Source organism: Benincasa hispida, chromosome 4 (assembly GCF_027475165.1).
Source record: "Benincasa hispida cultivar pf3 chromosome 4, pf3_genome.v1.1, whole genome shotgun sequence".
Taxonomy (NCBI): domain Eukaryota; kingdom Viridiplantae; phylum Streptophyta; class Magnoliopsida; order Cucurbitales; family Cucurbitaceae; genus Benincasa; species Benincasa hispida.
Window position 1 is genome coordinate 30,048,889 of NC_143481.1, and position 19,568 is coordinate 30,068,456.

Here is a 19,568-nt window from a genome sequence, read left to right on the forward strand (position 1 = left end):
CTTCCCTCTCGTGTCCGCCTTAAAATGAAAGAAAACTATAACAAGGGCATGCGAACTTGTGGAACAAAGAATAGTGAACTAGTGAACCCTTTTTCCAAAGGATGCCTCTAGTATTTATAGAACATCTAAGGTGAATGACGGCTTCTCTCTCATGATTGTACAGATGGAACGGCTTTAATTCCTGACTGATGCGTCGAATATTTGTCACTGAAAAGCTGAATGTACTTGTGATCGTTATCGGCTGTCAACTTAATTCGGATTCGACTGTCATCAGCTTTCTGTCCCATCACGATTAATTAACCTTTCACCCAAATTCGCCGACCAAGTTGCACTAATCAGGTTGTGACGATCCTTCTCAGGCGAATGTTTGCGATCACAATCATCGCAAAGCCTTGCGGTGAAGTTGCGCTCGACCGATGATTTTCTATAATCGTAATTTTTACATTGCGTCAACGCATATTCTGCACAAAAATACAAAAACCAACTATTCTAATGTGATGAACACATGCGACCGCAATATTATGAAATTGATGCCTAATGGACACAAATTAACATATTTCATCAACGCAATCCAACATTGTTTAAGAACTTAGCACTATGATAACGTGCATTTCTGCCCATTATCAAATCGGACTAGATAAGTCTGAATCGGACCAACCAAAAACCCTTTAAGGCTGAACCGAATTAGACCTCGAGAAAACCGGTCGAACCAGCTACTCTCGGTCCAACCTCAAAATCTCGCTAAGGCCAATCGTGTAACTCTGAAGGTTATCGTCTAACACCATCGCCTTGCGTTGAGCGGAGGTACACGATCGCTTAGTGTCTTCTGCCTATCGCATAGTGTAATCGTATAGCTCTCAGGTAGAACTACACGATTGCTTAACACCATTGCTTAACGCTTCATGTCATCGTTTAGTGTTCACCATAGCTACACAATCACTTAGTTCCATCGCGTAGAACATCATCGCATAGCTCTCAGAAGATTGCTTAGTGCCATCGCATAGCACTTAAACTCATCGCTTAGCGCACGCCACTGCTACACGATTGTGTAGTGCCATCGCACTTCCAACGCATCGTTTAGTTCCCACGCAAAGTTGAACGATCACGCAATGCCATCGTATAGCATTTCAACACATCGTTTAGCCCCACAAGTATACGATCGTCTAGCGTCCAACATCACAACGACTAATGCCCATTGCTATACGGTCGTCTAGATTTTCTTCACATCGTGTAATGCCTGGAACTAAACGATCATTTAGCAACTGAACCTCAACAACGGTTTTGAGCAGAAGCTGAAAAAACTGGAACAGCAGCTCGGTCATCTTCATTTGTTTCTTCAATTAAAGCTTAATTTCAACTCTAATGACTCCGAATAAATTAGAGACTCTTGATAACACATATAAGCTTATGAAACAAGAGCCAATTACAAATTTAATTGAGAAATTAAAGAGAAATAAAATGCCAAAACTCAAAAAACCATATCAGTTTCATATATCTCATGAAAAACACCCACCACACCAAAATTAAACCGAATTGAATGCTTATATGATGCTCTGATACCAATTATAAGAGTGTAATAACATATAGCGGAAGTAACGAGGATCAATAAGCATTCAAATTCACTAATTTTGGCAGAAACTAAAGCATGCTCATCTAGAATAAGAGGGTTTGTAGTCATACCTTTGTAGAACTCTTCAAGATCTTGATGAATAGCAGCTATCTCCTCGAAAGATCTCCGTAAACCACCTCAAAATCTTCCCTACTATTCTCTTGGAGCTTTAGAACGAGTTGTGAGACTCAAGAACAGCTTGAAGCAACAGAAAACTAGAGGGAAGCTCATTGCACCAGCACACTTGAAGAACTTCTTCTTCAGCCCGAAATTTTCTCTAAAATTTCTATTGAATGCATACCTCAAATTCACTATAATCTTCTTTATTTATTGCAAGTGAATATGCCAAGAAAAATGTTGCATGACTTACAGCTCATGTTTGGAGTAAATGAAGATAGGAAATGGGGTTTATGTGAGCATGAAGAAGATGGGTAATGGAAAAACTTAATTTTCCATTTTGTGCATGAATTTCAACTTTCCAATTATTTCAATATCAAAATCGATTTCAAAATTCAATTTTGATTTTAAAACTGAAAAAATTATTAATTTTCTAATAAAATTAATAAATAATTATTTAAATAATCATTTAAATAATTCTAATTCATTTAATATCAAATATTAAATTAATTTTTGCACAAATCCATCTTCGTATATTTAAATCATATTTAAATATAAATTATCCTATTCCGTTTAATTTTAGTTTGAACATCTCAAATTAACTTCTCAAGCTACTCTAAAGCTTATCCATTTACGAGCTAGTAAGGGATCCTCACGGACCTTCAGATCATGGGCTCTAACGATCTGAGATTAATCAGCTAAACTCATTAGACTATCTATTCGTAATCACAACTGGGTTAAGATAACCGTTTTACCCATGTGAATACATCTTGTTCCTTAAGTTCTCAATGACCCTCTAATGAACAATTCTAATTCATAACACCTATGAATCAAGTTCTTTCTCTATCATGAAAAGGTCGGGCTCCGATTGTTCAAGACCTGGAATCAGTACTTAAGAGAACAACTATCTGCTAACCCTAAATCAAGTAAGAGTGAATTTCATTTTGCAGGGCTATGTCCCCAGCTATTCATCCGATCTTATCCCCAAAATGGGAGGCCTATTGAGCAGTGTTGTTGGACTACTCTTATCGTTTGCAGATCAAAGGATAATCCCGAACAAACAGGAGTTCATAGCTAGCTATTCGTTGAATTCGTGATTTGAGCTTAGGATATTGTATAAGGTAATTGGAAAAATAAGTGTAAATGTGAAAATGCGTTGATGCATTTATGATGCGTTAGTGACGCGTTGATGCGTTAATGATGTGCAACAGGACACATGACACTCCTCTTTAGGCATTTAAGTTTTCCTAAATTAGATCCAAGTATAAATCCAACTCGGGTTCCTGGTAAGATCAAGGTCAAACTCAGGGATTCAGATTAAAGCTAACGTAGACCTTGCATTGTAACTATTGTAGAAATATCCTAAGTGAATGTAGAAATGAGTTATTTACACTAAGTTGTTGTATATGTGCAAAAAGATACAAAAGGGTCAAGTAGAGACTAAAGGGTCGTGTGAAAATGGAGTTTGATGCAAATGATATAGGTCGATCTAAGTTAGATGTACACGAACAAGAATATGATGTGTATGAGATGACTTGCTTGTCTTCGTTTATGCGTTAAGACTTTTATTCAGCACTTCTCAATGCGAATGTCATACAATACATATCTCTAGGATGTATGCGTCAGTCACAGGTTGCAATAAAACACCAGTGCGTCTATCTCTAGATGTACTTAGCATTTCTAAATCAATGTTGACTTACTTATCCTCTCGAATAATTTAAGCTAAAGTTGCTTTTACCAATTGATTTAGTTGGTTTAAGCATTTCGAAATGGAATTTTGCATGAAGTTATAGATGCATCCAATATAAAACAAGAAATAAACAGTGGCGAAGTGAGATAGATCAAATATGTGAATTTATAAAGAAACTGATTGTCTTTACAAAACCAACACTTAATCAAATGAGATGATAATAACGATAGGTAAGATGAAATGAAAGGAGTCAAGCCGCAAAGTACAATCTCTTGTCCAGTTTGGCTCAATTCTAGTTCGTGTACAACCACTTGTGGAAGAATTGGAAGAAAGTTCTCTCTCGAGCTCAGCTTTCTTCGCTCCTTGATCGGCGATGGTGGTGGTTCTCTTCCCTCTTGTTCTTCTCGTCACCACAGCACAGCTCTAAGGTCTCAAAATTTCAGAATTATGCAATGAGCTAAAAAAGATCCGTTCATCTGGTGGGATTTCTTCTATTTATAGGCGTCGGTCTTCTCCAACTTGATGATGGGCAAAATTAAATTCCATACCCTAGTCAGCCGCCTGACATTCAGATGCTTTTCAAACGCCGCCCGCTGCAGATGCCCATGCTTGCAAGTGGTGATTTGACACAAATAGCCTAAATCAATAAATCTTTCTTGCGTTGAATCCCTCCGACGCATGCCCCATGCGTTAGACTTTTCCTGTGACACTTAGAATATTTTTTGAGATCCTGCAATATTATGTGTTAGTGCCGCAGTATTTTAGCAATAAACATTCTTTTGCATGAGTTTGATAGTGTTCGAGTAATTCCATGCGTTTTCTCTAAAAATGATGAGATTTTATCATTAAAAATCCTAATTGTTCCAACTTTTGAGCCACAATAACTTGTATTTCTACAAGTTATCACTAACTCAAGATTAAGATCGAGTTAACCTAGGTTCTGTAATAAATGAAATAGTCAGTTTTAACAGTAAACGGTCGTTATAAAGAAAAGTGACTATTTTCATAGTCCAGTCTATATGCAAACTCATTGCATAGGATGCCCCCACTCACATGTCTCAACATGAACGATCTGTGAATCACATCGTTTGTAGCACTTTACAACTCTTTGTAATAACTACAGAGTGGGCCGCATCCAATAGTGTTACCAAGATGAGATACCCAATTTCATCCATATACATATTAGACCATTTAGGCTATATACTATTAACTTAATCCTGTTTATGTCACTACATAAAGTTACAGTATTCAGACTATAGCCATGGATATGTTATTGGATTTTCATAATAGAATGAAAAATCAACAATTTATTATTATTGATAAATAGAATGTTTAACACGAACTGCGAGTTCTAGGACATTCTCAACACAATTAACATTAATCATATCAATTAGACCTAATCAAAGTCAAAATCACTTCCATATAGCATTTATCATGTTCTTTTCTTAGATTGCTTTAAAGACATGGGTTATCGTGATTATGATATTTAAGAAGCACATTAGAGTAACTTTCAAGAATGGTTGAATGAATGTTCTAAATTAAGAAATTCAAGAGTTAAATTCGGAAAAAGTCCTAACTAATACAAGAAAACTTAATTTTTCTAACCTATCTCACTATTATGCAATAGTTTCAAGCAAGAATTACATTCAAGAAATCAATAGAATCAAAGCGTCAATTATCCTCCATTAATTTATATTCAAATTCAGTCCAAGAACATTCAAGAAAATATACAAAAAAACTCAAGAAAATTAACCTAGAATTAAGATTTCCCAAGAAATAGAGTTACCTTGCCAGTCCAAGAACATTCAAGAATGCTAACAATTCAAGAAAATATATACAAAGAACTCAAGAGAATTAAGATTTCCCAAGAAATAGAGTTACCTTGCCATGAGATTGAGAAGTCTTGAAAGAAATTTTTGAAGATATGATGGAATCCATGAAGCAATTCACAAGGGAATTGTCAATTTTGTAAGAAATCTCTCAATACAAGAACAAATTTGTGAAATTTTCTCTCTAATTTCGATCTAAGCTCTCTCTATCAACAAAAAATAATGAGTTTTTCTCTCCTGGTTGAAGTCTGAACTGAAGTCTTTTTGTTTTGAAGAAGGTCGCAACGTTGCAATGCTACCTTGAAGAAGTCCAACGCTGCGTTGTGCAAGTGCTCGCACATTTTTTAATTTTTTCGTCAACTTCTAGAGCGTTGCAATTCTGCATAGAGCGTTATGATGCTGCCCTATTTTGCAGTAAAATAGTGCATTCTGTCCTCCAGCATCGAGCTAGTGTTGAGCTTAGTGTTGTGAGGAGTGTTGTGACACTTCGAGTATTGCTGAAGTATGTTGACTTGTTCCTTTTGAGGAGCAAAGTGGTAATTTGCCTTGGCTCTTCTTCTTAAGTGATTCTTTGGTGTCTTTTGGTTCGATTTAGCTCCAAATTCTTCGAAATAACTCCATTTGTGTCGGGATTGGAATTTACTTATCAAAATAGACATTTTAAGTAAGGAATTGAAGTAAAATTGAGGGAATTAGTTTATAAAACAAATAAACGGATCCTAAACATTATGCAAATTTAACTATAATTTAAGACAACTATTGAAAAGAACAAAAGAGAACATTATCAAACTTACGTGAATTGTCTTATAATAAAAAATTAAACTTATGTGAACATTATTAACATTATTCTCTGAACAAAAGTGAATAGTTCAATATTAATGTGCAAGTGACGTGAATAGTCCCAAGGGCTATCTTTTAAACATGAGGTAAATTTAAGACAATTTCAATAACGAATCTTACAAAATAAATATGATCATATAAATATTTTTAGATTCTCGTAAAAATATTCTTATAAAACAAACACAACTATATAAAGATATCAAATCCATAATTTTGGACATCTATAATCTTGTAATCTTGCATCCAAGATTTTCATTATTTAAATTCTCATCAAGTAAATGACCTTAATGTATCTTAGGTAGCCTTTATTTTACTTTGAAGTTTTGGTATAAAGTGAGAAAGAGAGAATAAAACAATTCAAGTAGTCTTAAATGTTAAATATCTGTCAAAGAAAAACCATATGACTTATAATTTAGACAAGAAAGTCTCAATCTTGGAAATCATGCACCAATCTATTAGACCTTTTATATTTGATGTCACAATCTTCTTTTGGCTATCAAAGCCTATTTTGATATTCCATTATTAAGGCTCTAGTTTAGTTGTGATATATATACATTCTTCAATCGTGTAAGATGCATAAAAGTTTACTTCAATTATGTTAAATGTTAAAAATCATGTGGAGTGAGAACTTGAACCTTTGATCTCTTGATATATGGGCCTTACCAAGTTGAGCTATGCTAAAATTAACAAATTTACTTCAATTGTGTTTGAGAGAAACATAGTAGACTTTATGAATTTACCATTTTTATGCTTCTAATTTGATGCACTTGTATGTTATAAGGTTACCATTGAGGGGCATACTGTTGGCTTTTTTTCTCTAAATCTTAGATTAATTAATTTTAATTCATTCATTCATTCATGTTTTGATGATAATAAATGTATTTTTATTTATTAACAATTTGAATATTTTGAAGTGTCCATTGCATAAAGCTCGGAACAACGGTTCCAATGCAATTTGAATCACTTAAATCGGACCTCAAATGCAGAAGATATGGTCGAAACAAGCTTACGGGAAAATTCTCGGATGACATGGCAGGATTTTTCTCATCAAAGTGGACCAATTGAAAGGTGCCACTTGGAACAATAAAGGAATGACACATGGTAGATATTTGATTTCTGGATTGGTTTTAAAAAAAATTTGAATTTAATATTATTTTATGTTTAGGTCTAATGGCTAGTTTTGTACCATGGTTCACATTTGTTTTTTTTTTGTTGGTTTTCAAAATAAAATACTGCGGCACTAACACATGATATTGCAACTATTTAATTTTGCAATTAATTTGTTCTTAAATTTTATTGCATAAAATTATTTGCAATTTTTATTCTTAAATTTAACTGATAATATATATTTATTTTCATGATAGTTCTTAAATTTATATATCCTTTACCAATCCTTTTATTAGATTTAAAAATTGTGTTTTAAAGTGTGGTGGTTAATTTCTTGTTTAATTCAAAGTGAAAATATTTGTATAAATTATATGTTAGCAAAAAATTTATTAATTTGTTTAATTAGGCTCATATTAGTAAAAAGTTTTAATTAATTTGATTAAACCCCGACGGCCAACCCAGCAGCAATAACGGAAGCGCGCCATAACGATCCTACAATTGGTATTAGAACGGATAGCTCTTCTACGTAAGTTATATTTCAAGTATTATTTTGATACCTAAATTATCTTATTAATATTTTGAAAAATTATTTAAAAGCTTAATTGCTAAAGTTTTATGGTAACTTCAGATGATTGTGTCGATAGACCTCCACTCTTTGATAGTAATAGACGAATGCCTAATTTGAAAATATCTTCTAAAATTTATATATCCTTTACCAATCCTTTGAATAGATCGATTAGACGAATGCCTAATTTTAGAAGATATTTTTGAAAAATGTCACGAATGTCTAATTTGAAAAGACACATTTTTGAAAGATGTCTAAACCTATGCTATGCTTCACTTCAAAAATGTCTAAATGCATTAAATTTGTATTTTATTTAATTTGATCCGAATAATTATACCCTCCTAAAAATCAATAATATTAAAAGGCATTTAAGCATAAAAATCTAAAACAACAAAGTCAAATTAAATCATATAAATCAAATCTAATCTAAATTTTTAGATTACAAAATTAAAATGAAAAAAAAAAAGATTAAAATATCTACCAAACAAAAACGAGTAATAGGGAAAAAAAAAAAAAAAAAAAAAAAAAAAAAAGTCAAAACCAATGTCTGCAAGTTAGCATTGTTCTTGTATGGAAGAGCTTGAATTTAACCATGACAGTGTAAAATCTAATATTGAGTACCCAAGTGATGCTCAAAACTTCCCAGAGAGACTCATCGTCGAAGCCCCCACCATTTTTCTATAGTTAGTGAATTTGTAGGTCCAATAATTATATTCTCGTTCTTAATTAACATACATAGACAATAAATTTATAGGTTCAACAATTGTGACCCGTTATTACTATGCAAAGATGGTGTATTTGAGATATTGTTAAACTCAATGACTACACAAAAATTATTTGACAAACCCCTCGAAATAATTGACATATACCAAAAGGTAATTCCACCTTTTCTCTACATAACCAGACAACCAACAACTTCATTACCACTAAGGTACAATTTTTCTACTAGAATCAAGTGGAATGTGAGAAGAAGAAGAATTGAAGTCATGGCACACTTACATATCAAAAACCATGATACAAAATCTGGAAAGACAATTACAATAAAGGACACCTCAAACCTACCAAATCTATAAAATAGGAATAAATAAGATAAATTTAGGTTCATTAATTAAAAAGATATTGTTTCCAAATTTCAAAACCACTACATATACCCTAAAATCCAAGAATCTAAGGCTTGTTTGAATTAACTTAAGAAAAAAATGTTTTTTAAAAAAAATCATTTTAATTTAAATAGTTTTGATAAAAATGAATTAAAATACATGTAAAAAATTATTTTGAGTGGTTAAAATACTCAAATTTCTTCTAAAATGATTTACTTTTGAAATTAAACATTTGAAAATGTATTCCAAACATACCATAAATCAAATCCAATCAAATCAATAGAACTCATTTTTATTTTTAAAAAAACCACATAACCAACTGGATTCTTAATAAAATCCAATAAAATCAATAAAAAAAATATTTTGTTTTTTTGTTCTTTAAAAAGAAAATTATTTTAAATGACAAAACGTTAAAATTATTTAAAAATATAGCAAAATATCACATTTTAACAATAGATCGTAATAGACTACTATAAATCTGTCGCAGTCTATCGAATAGACAGTGAAATTTTACCTAAATATTTTGACTCAGTTTGTTATATTTAAAAATAACCACTTTTAAAACCTCACAACCAACTAGATTCTTAATAAAATCCAATAAAATTAACCAAACACTTTTTTTTAAGATGTCCACAAATTTAGGCATGCACGGTGCCGTTGGTTTGAGGGTAAAAACGGAAACTAAAATTAATGAATTGCCCACTTCTAACGGTTAGACATTTTTCAAATAAAAAATCAAATTAAACATTTATCAAATTAAGTTTATAAACATTACATTTATCTATGAATTATTTTATTTTGCTATGTATTTTGTGCCAATATTATTAAAGTCAAGTTTTCAAAACTAGAAAAAGTAATTTTCAAAAACTCTTTTTTATATGTAAAAAAAATTAACCAGATGTTCAAGTATTTTTTCAAACCATAATTAAAAAATAGAGAGGAAATCAACATGAATTAAAAAGAGAAGGAAAAAAAAAAAAAAAAAACTGAAAATGAAATCCTTACCAACTGGGACCTTCATTTTCTTGCACGATCAAACGTCTTGAAGTTTGGATTTAAGATTGACACTGGTCATTATTCACATGATTTTAGCTAGGTTTTTGCAAACCATTATAATCATACTATTTTTTGTCACTCTTCCTAATAAGATACATAATTGTTCTAGTTCCAATGCTTGAATAAGAAAGTTAATTACTAATGTAATTGAATCTCAGCTAGATAACTTAACTACGCAAGTAGTAATATATATGTTAAGAAGTATATTAACCTTGAACTGAGTCTTAATTTTAAAGATGTTTAAAAATTGCACTTTTTTCTTTTAATACAAATTAAACATGCTACTTCACAAGTTTGGGATTCAAAGTATAATTATTGGTCCATCTTTCTCCAAAGGACATTTTTCATGGCCTACCAACCTAAGTGGATTAGATTTCCACATGGATCAGCCAATTAATAGAGGAGACCAAAAGAAATATCTTCTCATACTTTCTTTTTTAAATAGAAATTCATTAAAACCACACAAATCAATTACCAAAAACCACAACACACATCACCCCTTTTCGAAAATAAGGGGAAGCACAAAATCTAGAAATGCATCATTTTAGACTCTGAAAAACCTTGAATACGAAACCAAAGATCGATGGTAAATTGCGAGATCGATGCTAAAATTGCGAGTAACTTTATTTTCATCTCTAGGGATTTTATAAAAAGGAAAAATATATCAATATAATGTTTTATCTTTTAAGAGTACAAGAGTCATATCAATATAATGTTTAAAGGGACATCATATATATTTGCTCTGCTGTTCTAATTTGTGGTGGAAAATAATTAAATTTTTGTCCTCTTAAAATTTTCTCCTAGTTGGGTGGTTCTAAAGATTTCTTGGATCTTTAAAACGCTATTTTTCTTGATGCTTGTTCAATCATCTCTAGTTTTGTAAGTCAAAGATAATGGATTAGGACGTTTGAACTTTTTTAGAAAGTTTTTTCATGAGAAGGTCAGATATTAAACACTAGTACATGGTTAAAATGTTTGGAAAAAGCATTAATAACATTGAAGGAACTCTAGATTATGGATTTTGTACTTAGTATCAAAACTATTATTAGACTAAGGATTTGAGCAAATAGTAAGGGAAATTTAATATTTTCGAAACATTTCTAAACAACTTTTCATATGTAATGAGTCTATGACTTCATACTATTGCGGAGACAACATATAGACTATTTTTTTTTAAAAAAAAAAAAAAAAAAAAAAAAAAAAAACTTCATTAAAGCCCACCTTAAATGTAAAGGAAGTAATAAGTCACTACAAATTATATCCAAAATCCAATTCAAGAAGTTGGAAACCCAATTGCACTCCCCATCTTCGGAAGTGGAAGAAATACAAAAGCCAACAAGATTAGCAAACCTGGCAGCATATGGAGCCAAACAATGAGCAGACCTATTACATACACAGGAACAAAAGAAGGAGATAGGACCCAACCTAATCCTCAAATCTTAAATAGCAACTGCATTTTTTACCTCACTAAAATCGCTTGAGCAGTTGTTAATTAAGAGCACCACCTCCCTCGCATCCGATTCAACGAACTAAAGAAAGAGGAAGAGGTAATTCAAAAGAGGAAAGAGAGACTAAACCGTGGATGATAGCTTGAGCTTTGGACAACTTCGATTAAGCCTTAATCTATAGTGATTGATCATGCTACTTTGACTAATTTATCAAAGAACTCAAAGAAAATACATTTATAAGTATAAGCTTAAAATGAGAATTCATAAGCAAGGTAGAAAATCATATTTCAACACCAATCTCACACTATAACAATTGGAAAAAAAAAATCTTAAACCCTAAGCTAGAACTTACCTTTAGCCAAACATATAGTCTCCATATAATCATCAAAAATACGAAGTAGAATGGCTAAAATTACAACTCAAATTGATGAAACATAGGTACAATTGGTGGAGAATGAGAGAAGATAGAGGAGGAATGTCAAATTGAGTCTAATTTTGATCTAAGAGAAGAAAATTAACATTTATAGTTCAACCGATAGCATCGTGATGCAAGTAATAGCATTATAATATTGTCAGCAAATCCCTCAGCACCCCTACTGTGTGGGTTGGCATTGCGTTGGTGTTCCTTCTCAAGAGCAACGCCTCGCTAGACATCTTGATAGCTAATGCTTTACAGCGCCATGTAACGTCTAGCAAGAGCTATGCACATTGGTTCTAGGGGCAAGTTGATATTTTTTTTGTTTTTTCTTTTACCTAACCGTTGACTTAGGGCTCTGAGTGGTCTGTTTAAGGTCAGTTTTTACCCTAACAGAGATAAAGAGGAAAAAGGTAAAGGGAAGGTGGAAGAAAAATAAAAATGATTCACCATATTCTGCTGAGAATTTGTTAGAATGATTTCTCTCCACCAACCAAAACAAGTCATGTGTAATATTCTTTATTCTTTTGTATTATTATGTAACTACATTGTAAGACAATGTGTATATAAAGAAATAAGTTGTACATATCTAAGCATTGATTGAATACAAAGAGAAGGAAGACGAAAGGGCATTCTCAAAAACCAAATTTCTTATTCTTCAACTTGGTATCAAAGCCACCATGGCCTACCCACACTCGCCGGAAGCTCCTCCACCACTGAACATGTGAAGTTCAGCACTCCACCTCTAAATCAGCTCCTCAATCAGCTCACCACCACGAAGCTAGAACGCGGCAATTTCATGTTATGGAAGATGCTCACGCTGCCCATCTTGCGAAACTACAAGCTCAAAGGACACCTCTCAGAAAAAATCCTTTGTCCACCGATGTTTGTCTAGACCACCTTTGAAGCAACCTCCAGCTCCCAAACGATGACAGAGTAAGCTTGTCAGTTGAACGATGTCTGAATCCTCAATATGAAGCATGGCTGACTGTCGATCAACTACTGCTAGGATGGCGTACAACTTGATGGCTCCAGATGTAGCCGTCCAACTCATGGGGTACGAGAATGCAAAAGAACTATGGGATGCCATCCAAGAGCTGTTCAGTGTTCAATCCCGAGCTGAAGAAGACTATCTAAGGCAGGTGTTCCAACAGACAAGAAAAGGCAATCAGAAAATGAGTGAATATCTGAAGCTGATGAAGCTACACTCCGATAACCTTGCGCAAACAGGCAGCTCTATTTCGACAAGAGCACTGATCTCGCAAGTTCTCCTTGGCCTTGATGAAGAATACAACCCAATAGTCGTGGGCATCCAAGGCAAACCAGGTATTTCTTGGTTAGATATGCAATCTGAACTTCTTTCTTATGAAAAACGCTTGGAACACCAAAACTCTGTTAAAATGCATAGCTCATTTGCCCAGCATCCTTCTGCTAATATAGCTTTCAATAGGCACATAAATGGAGGGAAGCCACAGTTTAATACCACATTCAATGGGAATCGGCAACAGGGCAACAACTCTAAAGGCAACAATTCTAACCATAATCCATTCAATGGACAAAGTGGCGGTCGGGGTCGAGGAAGAGGATGAAACAACAACTCAAATAGACCGATATGTCTAGACTGTGGGAAGTATGGTCACTCAGCCCTGGTATGCTATCATCGATTTGATAAAGAGTACTCCCAGAACAGTGGACAAGGAAAAGGAAATCATGGGTCGGTTGGCCCTAGCAATAATGTCGCAGCTGTGTTCATAGCCTCACAGACCTCCAACCCCTTCATGGCCACACCAGAGACAATAGCTTATCCAAATTGGTACATCGACAGTGGAGCTATAAATCATGTAACTCCCGACTATAACAACATCAATAATCCAATCGAGTATGGAGATAATGAACTGGTCATTATAGGTCATGGTGAAAAACTACATATCTCTCACACTGGTCAATCTTGTTTATCTGATGGAAGAAATAAGTTTATACTAAATGATGTCCTATGTGTGCCTAATATTGCAAAGAATTTGATTAGCATATCCAAGTTAGCTCATGACAATGTTGTGATTGTTGAATTTCACACTGATTGTTGTGTCATCAAGGACAAGGCTATGGGCAAAACACTGCTAAAAGGGGAGCTTGACAAAGGACTATACCGCCTATAAGGAATTGAAGTACTAAAAGACACTGCTAAGAGAAGAGGGAATGCTCTGTACAAAAATAATAACCCGACTACTCTAGTTCTATCAAGAATTAGGAAAATTTTGGTTGAGTCAAGAGCTGTCTGACATAGAAGATTAGGACATCCGTCGACTAAAACACTAGATTATATCATTAGAGAATGTAATATACCTTTCAAATTTAATGAAGGAAATGAATTTTATGATTCATGTCAATTAAGAAGAGCAAGTGCTCTACCATTTCCAAACTCTCAATCTCAAGCATAAAACAAGTTCGACTTAATACATACAAATGTATGGGGATCAGCCCCTATTGAATCTACTGATGGATACCGATACTACATATTGTTCTTGGATTATCATAGTAGATATGTGTGGATATACCCTATGAAACAGAAGAGTGAGACACTATCAGCATTCAATCACTTTACATAATTAATCCAAACTCAATTCAAATCAGGGATAAAAATGCTCTAGTCAGACAATGGTAAAGAGTATGATAGAATTGATCGTCTCTGTAAGTCAAAAGGCATCTTAATCAGAAAATCATGCCCGTATACCTCTGCACAAAATGGCAGAGTCGAGCGCAAACATCGACATATAGTCAAAACCGGCCTCACTCTACTTGCACAAGCATCCATGCCTTTGTTTTTTTGGTGGGAGGCATTATCAACAGCAGCTTATCTTATAAATGGAATGTCTACCACCGTGCTACAAGGTAAATCACCCATCAATGTAATGTTTGGCTCTAACTTTGATTTTCTCAATCTCGGGACATTCGGATGTGCTTGCTTCCCCTATCTAAGGTCATACCACAGTCAAAAATTCCAATTACACTCAGAGAAATGTGTGTACATTGGTCCCAGCTCATACCACAAGGGGTACAGATGCCTAAGTCCATCGAATCGAATATACACCAGTAGACATGTGAAATTCAATGAGAATGACTTCCCCTTTGCATCCCCATCGTGTACTACGATCGCCCAGACAACAGACAAAACGATAGCTAAACCTCCATCGTTTAACACGATCGCCATACGACTGGCCAGACGACAGACAAAATGATCTTTGAGTCATCATTTCTCAAAACGATTGCCCAGACGACAGACAACACGATTGCTCAGCTACCATCATTTAGAACGAACGCCCAAACGAAAGACAACATGATCGTTTAGCTCCCATCGCCTAGAACAATTGCCCAGGCGACAGACAACACGATCGTTCAGCTCCCATCGTCTAGAACAATCGCCAAGATGAAAGACAACACGATCGCTCAGTCTCCATCGTGTAGAATGATTGCCCAGGCAAAAGACACAAAGATCGTTGAGATTCACCACCTAGAAAATTCAGCAAAAGTCCATCGTACAGAACGATCACCACAACGAAGAACCCCACGATCGCTGAAATTCCATCGTCCAGTACGATCGCTTAGGTGATAACCCCCATCATAGCTGAGTCCTTAGTCCCAAGCCTTCAAACCATACTCAATAACCTGCCTCAGTCACAGTCGTTCCCACAAATAAATCCTACACCTCCATCTGCTCCCGACCACGCTCCAACCTCCACAAACTGAACATCCTCTCCAGGCTATGCATGCTTACCATAGTCCGAATATCTCTCGTCGGTGAGCTCTACCCATCACTCACTAGTGCCTCTGACTCAAACCAGTCTAGTTCGATATGACAACCCCACTATACCACATATACCACATCTTATTAATAATCCATCCTTTACCACCTCGCCAAAGCCTGCCATCTCCTCTTGCCCCTCACCAGTTCCCACTCACCCCATGATAACAAGAGCTAAAGCTGGCATATTTAAACCCAAATCCTGGATAATAAGCAAAACTACTAATTGGTCTCAAACAGAGACCACAAGAATCACAACTACACTTGCAACTCCTCAGTGGAAGAAGGCTATGGATGAGAAATACTCAGCTCTCATAAAGAACAAGACCTGGACACTAGTTCCCTCATCTCCATCACACATTATAGTTGGAAACAAGTGGATATTTCGACTCAAGAGAAACATGGATGGCTTAATACAGCGATATAAGGCCCGACTAGTTGTGAAGGGCTTTCATCAACATCATGGAGTGGACGTCTTTGAGACATTTAGCCCTATCATGAAGTCTTCCACGATTCGAGTAGGAATCAATGTTGTTGTGTCACAAGGCTGATCTCTCAGGAAACTTGACTTCAACAATGCGTTCTTAAATGGAAAACTCACCGAGGATGTCTATATGTGCCAACCACCCTGGTATGTTAACTCTCTATACCCGAACCATGTCTGCAAACTTGACAAGGCTATTTATGTCCTAAAACAAGCACCACGAGCATGGACTACTGCTCTCAGCTCTGTCCTAACAAAATGAGGAATTCATCAGTCTCGATCGGACACCTCACTATTTATCTACCAAACGATGGGCTCAATAATATTTCTACTTGTTTATGTCAACGACATCATTATCACAGGTAACAATTCTAAATTAATAGAGCAACTCATTAAAATTCTCAATGTTCAATTTGCACTTAAAGATCTGGGAATGGGGATACAAGTTCATTATCTAGAATCCAGTCTCCTGATAAATCAATCCCAGTATGTGGATGACCTACTGCACAAGCTACAGATGACTGACATGAAACTAATGCCCTCACCAAGTGTGCAAGGCAGAAAACTAGCAAAGACTGATGGGTAGCCAATCTCTGATCTTTAGATATATTGCAACACCGTCGGTGCCCTGATAATGGGCAGAAATGCACGTTATCATAGTACTAAGTTCTTAAACAATGTTGGATTGCGTTGATGAAATATATTAAATTGCGTCACTTAAGCATAAATTCTATAATATTGCGGTCGCATGCATCCAACGCATTAGAGCAATTGATCTTTACATTTTTGTGCAAAATATGCGTTAACGCAATGCAGAGATTGCGATCATAGGAATACATTGGTCGAGCGCAACTTCACCGCAAGACTTTGCGTTGATCGTGCTCGCAACATTCGCCGAAGAAGAATCATCGCAACTTAGTCAACGCAACATGGTGGACGCATCAGGGTGAAAGGATAATTAAGAACGATGGGACAGAAAGCTGATGACAGTCGGATCCAAATTAAGTTGACAGCTGATAACAGTCACCAAGTACATTCAGCTTTATCGGTAACAATCATTCGGCGTGTCAATAAGGAATTAAAGTTGTCCCATCTATACAACCGGGAGAGAGAAGCCTCCTTTCACCATTGATGCCCTATAAATACCAAGTGCATTCTTCAGAAAAGGGTTTGATCAATTAACGAATTCATCAGTGCTTCTGTCACAGTTTTCTTTTCCATTTTACAGCGGAGCAAGAGAAGAGTGGTGACGTCAGAGATCGCCTAGGGCAGCTCGAGAGAGAACCTTGGGGCGTAAGAAAGGAAAGTTGTGTCAATTGTATGAAAATTAGCTAAGAAATGCGAGAATTATAAATTGTCGTCAATACACCCACTGACACCATTGCGATGGTAGAAAAGAATATTTCAAGTTTGTTTTATAGGAAATCAAGTCACCGCATGCGCTCAAGGCTCAAGATAAAAAGAACAACGCATCTACGTCGCATTGTGCCCATCATTTAGGAATGAATAGACGATCAATGCAATGATGGCGCATGCGACAATCGATCAAGAGTTAAGCAATCAACGCAATCTCAACCACATGCGGTAATAAAAAATAACATCGCATGCAGGAAAACGATCGAAGATGTAGAGAGGAACACAAATGCGGAGGATTCTGACGCGTGCACAGCTGGCCATTGTATTTCTGATGGGATTGATTGCGTAACAGAAGGAATATTAACTCCACCATTTCAGGAGCTGCTATAACAATAAAGTGGGGACCACAAGTTAAAGAGTCAAAGTTTAGCCTATAAATAGCTCCGACAATTCCACTAGGGGGGAGGCTTGAATATAGAGAAAAATATATAAACTGATCTGAGAGAGAGACTGGATGAGCGAAGATCCAGGAAGAATTAAGAAACAAGGCTGAGAGGTGAGTCTCCGGGCAAGAATCCTTCCGATCCCCGCTATTGAAGCTCTGTACGAAGGTCACTTCTACCAGAGGAGCAAGCCTGAGAGGGAACCTCTTCTCTTCATTCATTCCACACGCCGGCAAACAAAACCACCGTCTAGATCTGTGTCAAGACATTGACACTCTTCTGTATTTGTTTCTATCTCTTTATCATCACTTGTATTCATCTTCTTAGTCTATCATTCACACCATATATCAGACGCTTAATTTTATAATTAAATGTTATGAGCATTTCCATTATCATATCTCTGCCTATTTCCGCTCATCCATAATTCACTTTCTCCACGATGTTTTCTTAATCCCTTGGATAATTAGCGATAATTGAGCAAGTAAATTAATTGGGATAAGGAAATAATTAAGTTTAGTCAAAGCATGCTAAACGGTATCTTCACCTGTGAGAGCAGAAGTGAAGATGTCATTCTGCCATTCGAGAGAGGGTTGGAAGAATGCGTTCACTAAAGCAAGAAGTACTTCCAGAGATGGAAGCAACCTTGCATTCACCACGTTCATCCCTGTTTCACCATAGAGATATGGGAACGCGGCCGATCACCAAGAGGTGTATGCCAAGGGAAAGCGGAACCTTAGTTACATCTTTAACGCAATTAACAAACTTGCGACATTTGTACTAATTATTTTTTCTATTTCTGATTCATCCATAAAGACTTGTCATCGCATACCACGATCCTTTGTATAAACTTCACAGTCAAACTCGAACTCAGCATCATGTATATCATGTATCTTGTATCTTGTTTCACATTAGCTTAGGTTTATTTTCGTCGCAATTTATTTTATTCATACAACTTTAGTTTATCTGCACAATTTTACTTTACCGCAATTTACTTTCCTGTACACACAATCTTTATTAATTGTAAAAACCGGTTGCAAGTATCACAAATGTAACACATTAACGACAACAATCCCTGTTTTCGACCTCGGATTACTCTGAGAAACTTGCGTTGGAATTATACTTGGTTTCAGCACAAGGAAATTTGTGAGAACGCATTACTCCATAGCATACTACAAGTATATAGTTAATAACGCATATATCTAGAAGTAGTATCACATAAAATGTGAATAATTGTTACATAGCATAAGAACAAATTTTATGTCATCAGCAAGAAATTGCTCCAGGCTCTTTACTATACTTGCATTGTTATTTGTACTCATCTCATATCTATTCAATGGAAGTTCTATTTCTACATTTGCTCACTCTCTTAATAAGCATAAGTAGCTCGCTAGTTGAATGGGTTGAGAAGAACAAAGCTAACATGACCTAGGAAGTTCATTGCTTGCGATTGTCTTGTTTTATGTTGTGCAAAATACCCTTTAGAGTTACTCGAGAGAGAATCTAAAAAAAGAACCTAATGTCTCAAGAGAGCTAGGTTAGAATCTGGACTCGAAAGAGCAAGATTAGGCTTGCATAAACAAGAGATAGGGACTTAGAGATAACTCTATTTGTCAACTTGCATCGCATGCATCCTAGGAATGGGAGTGATATTATGTGGTCGCATATTTGTGTGAATGTCATGTTGTCATCGCATAAATAGAGATAGAGGTT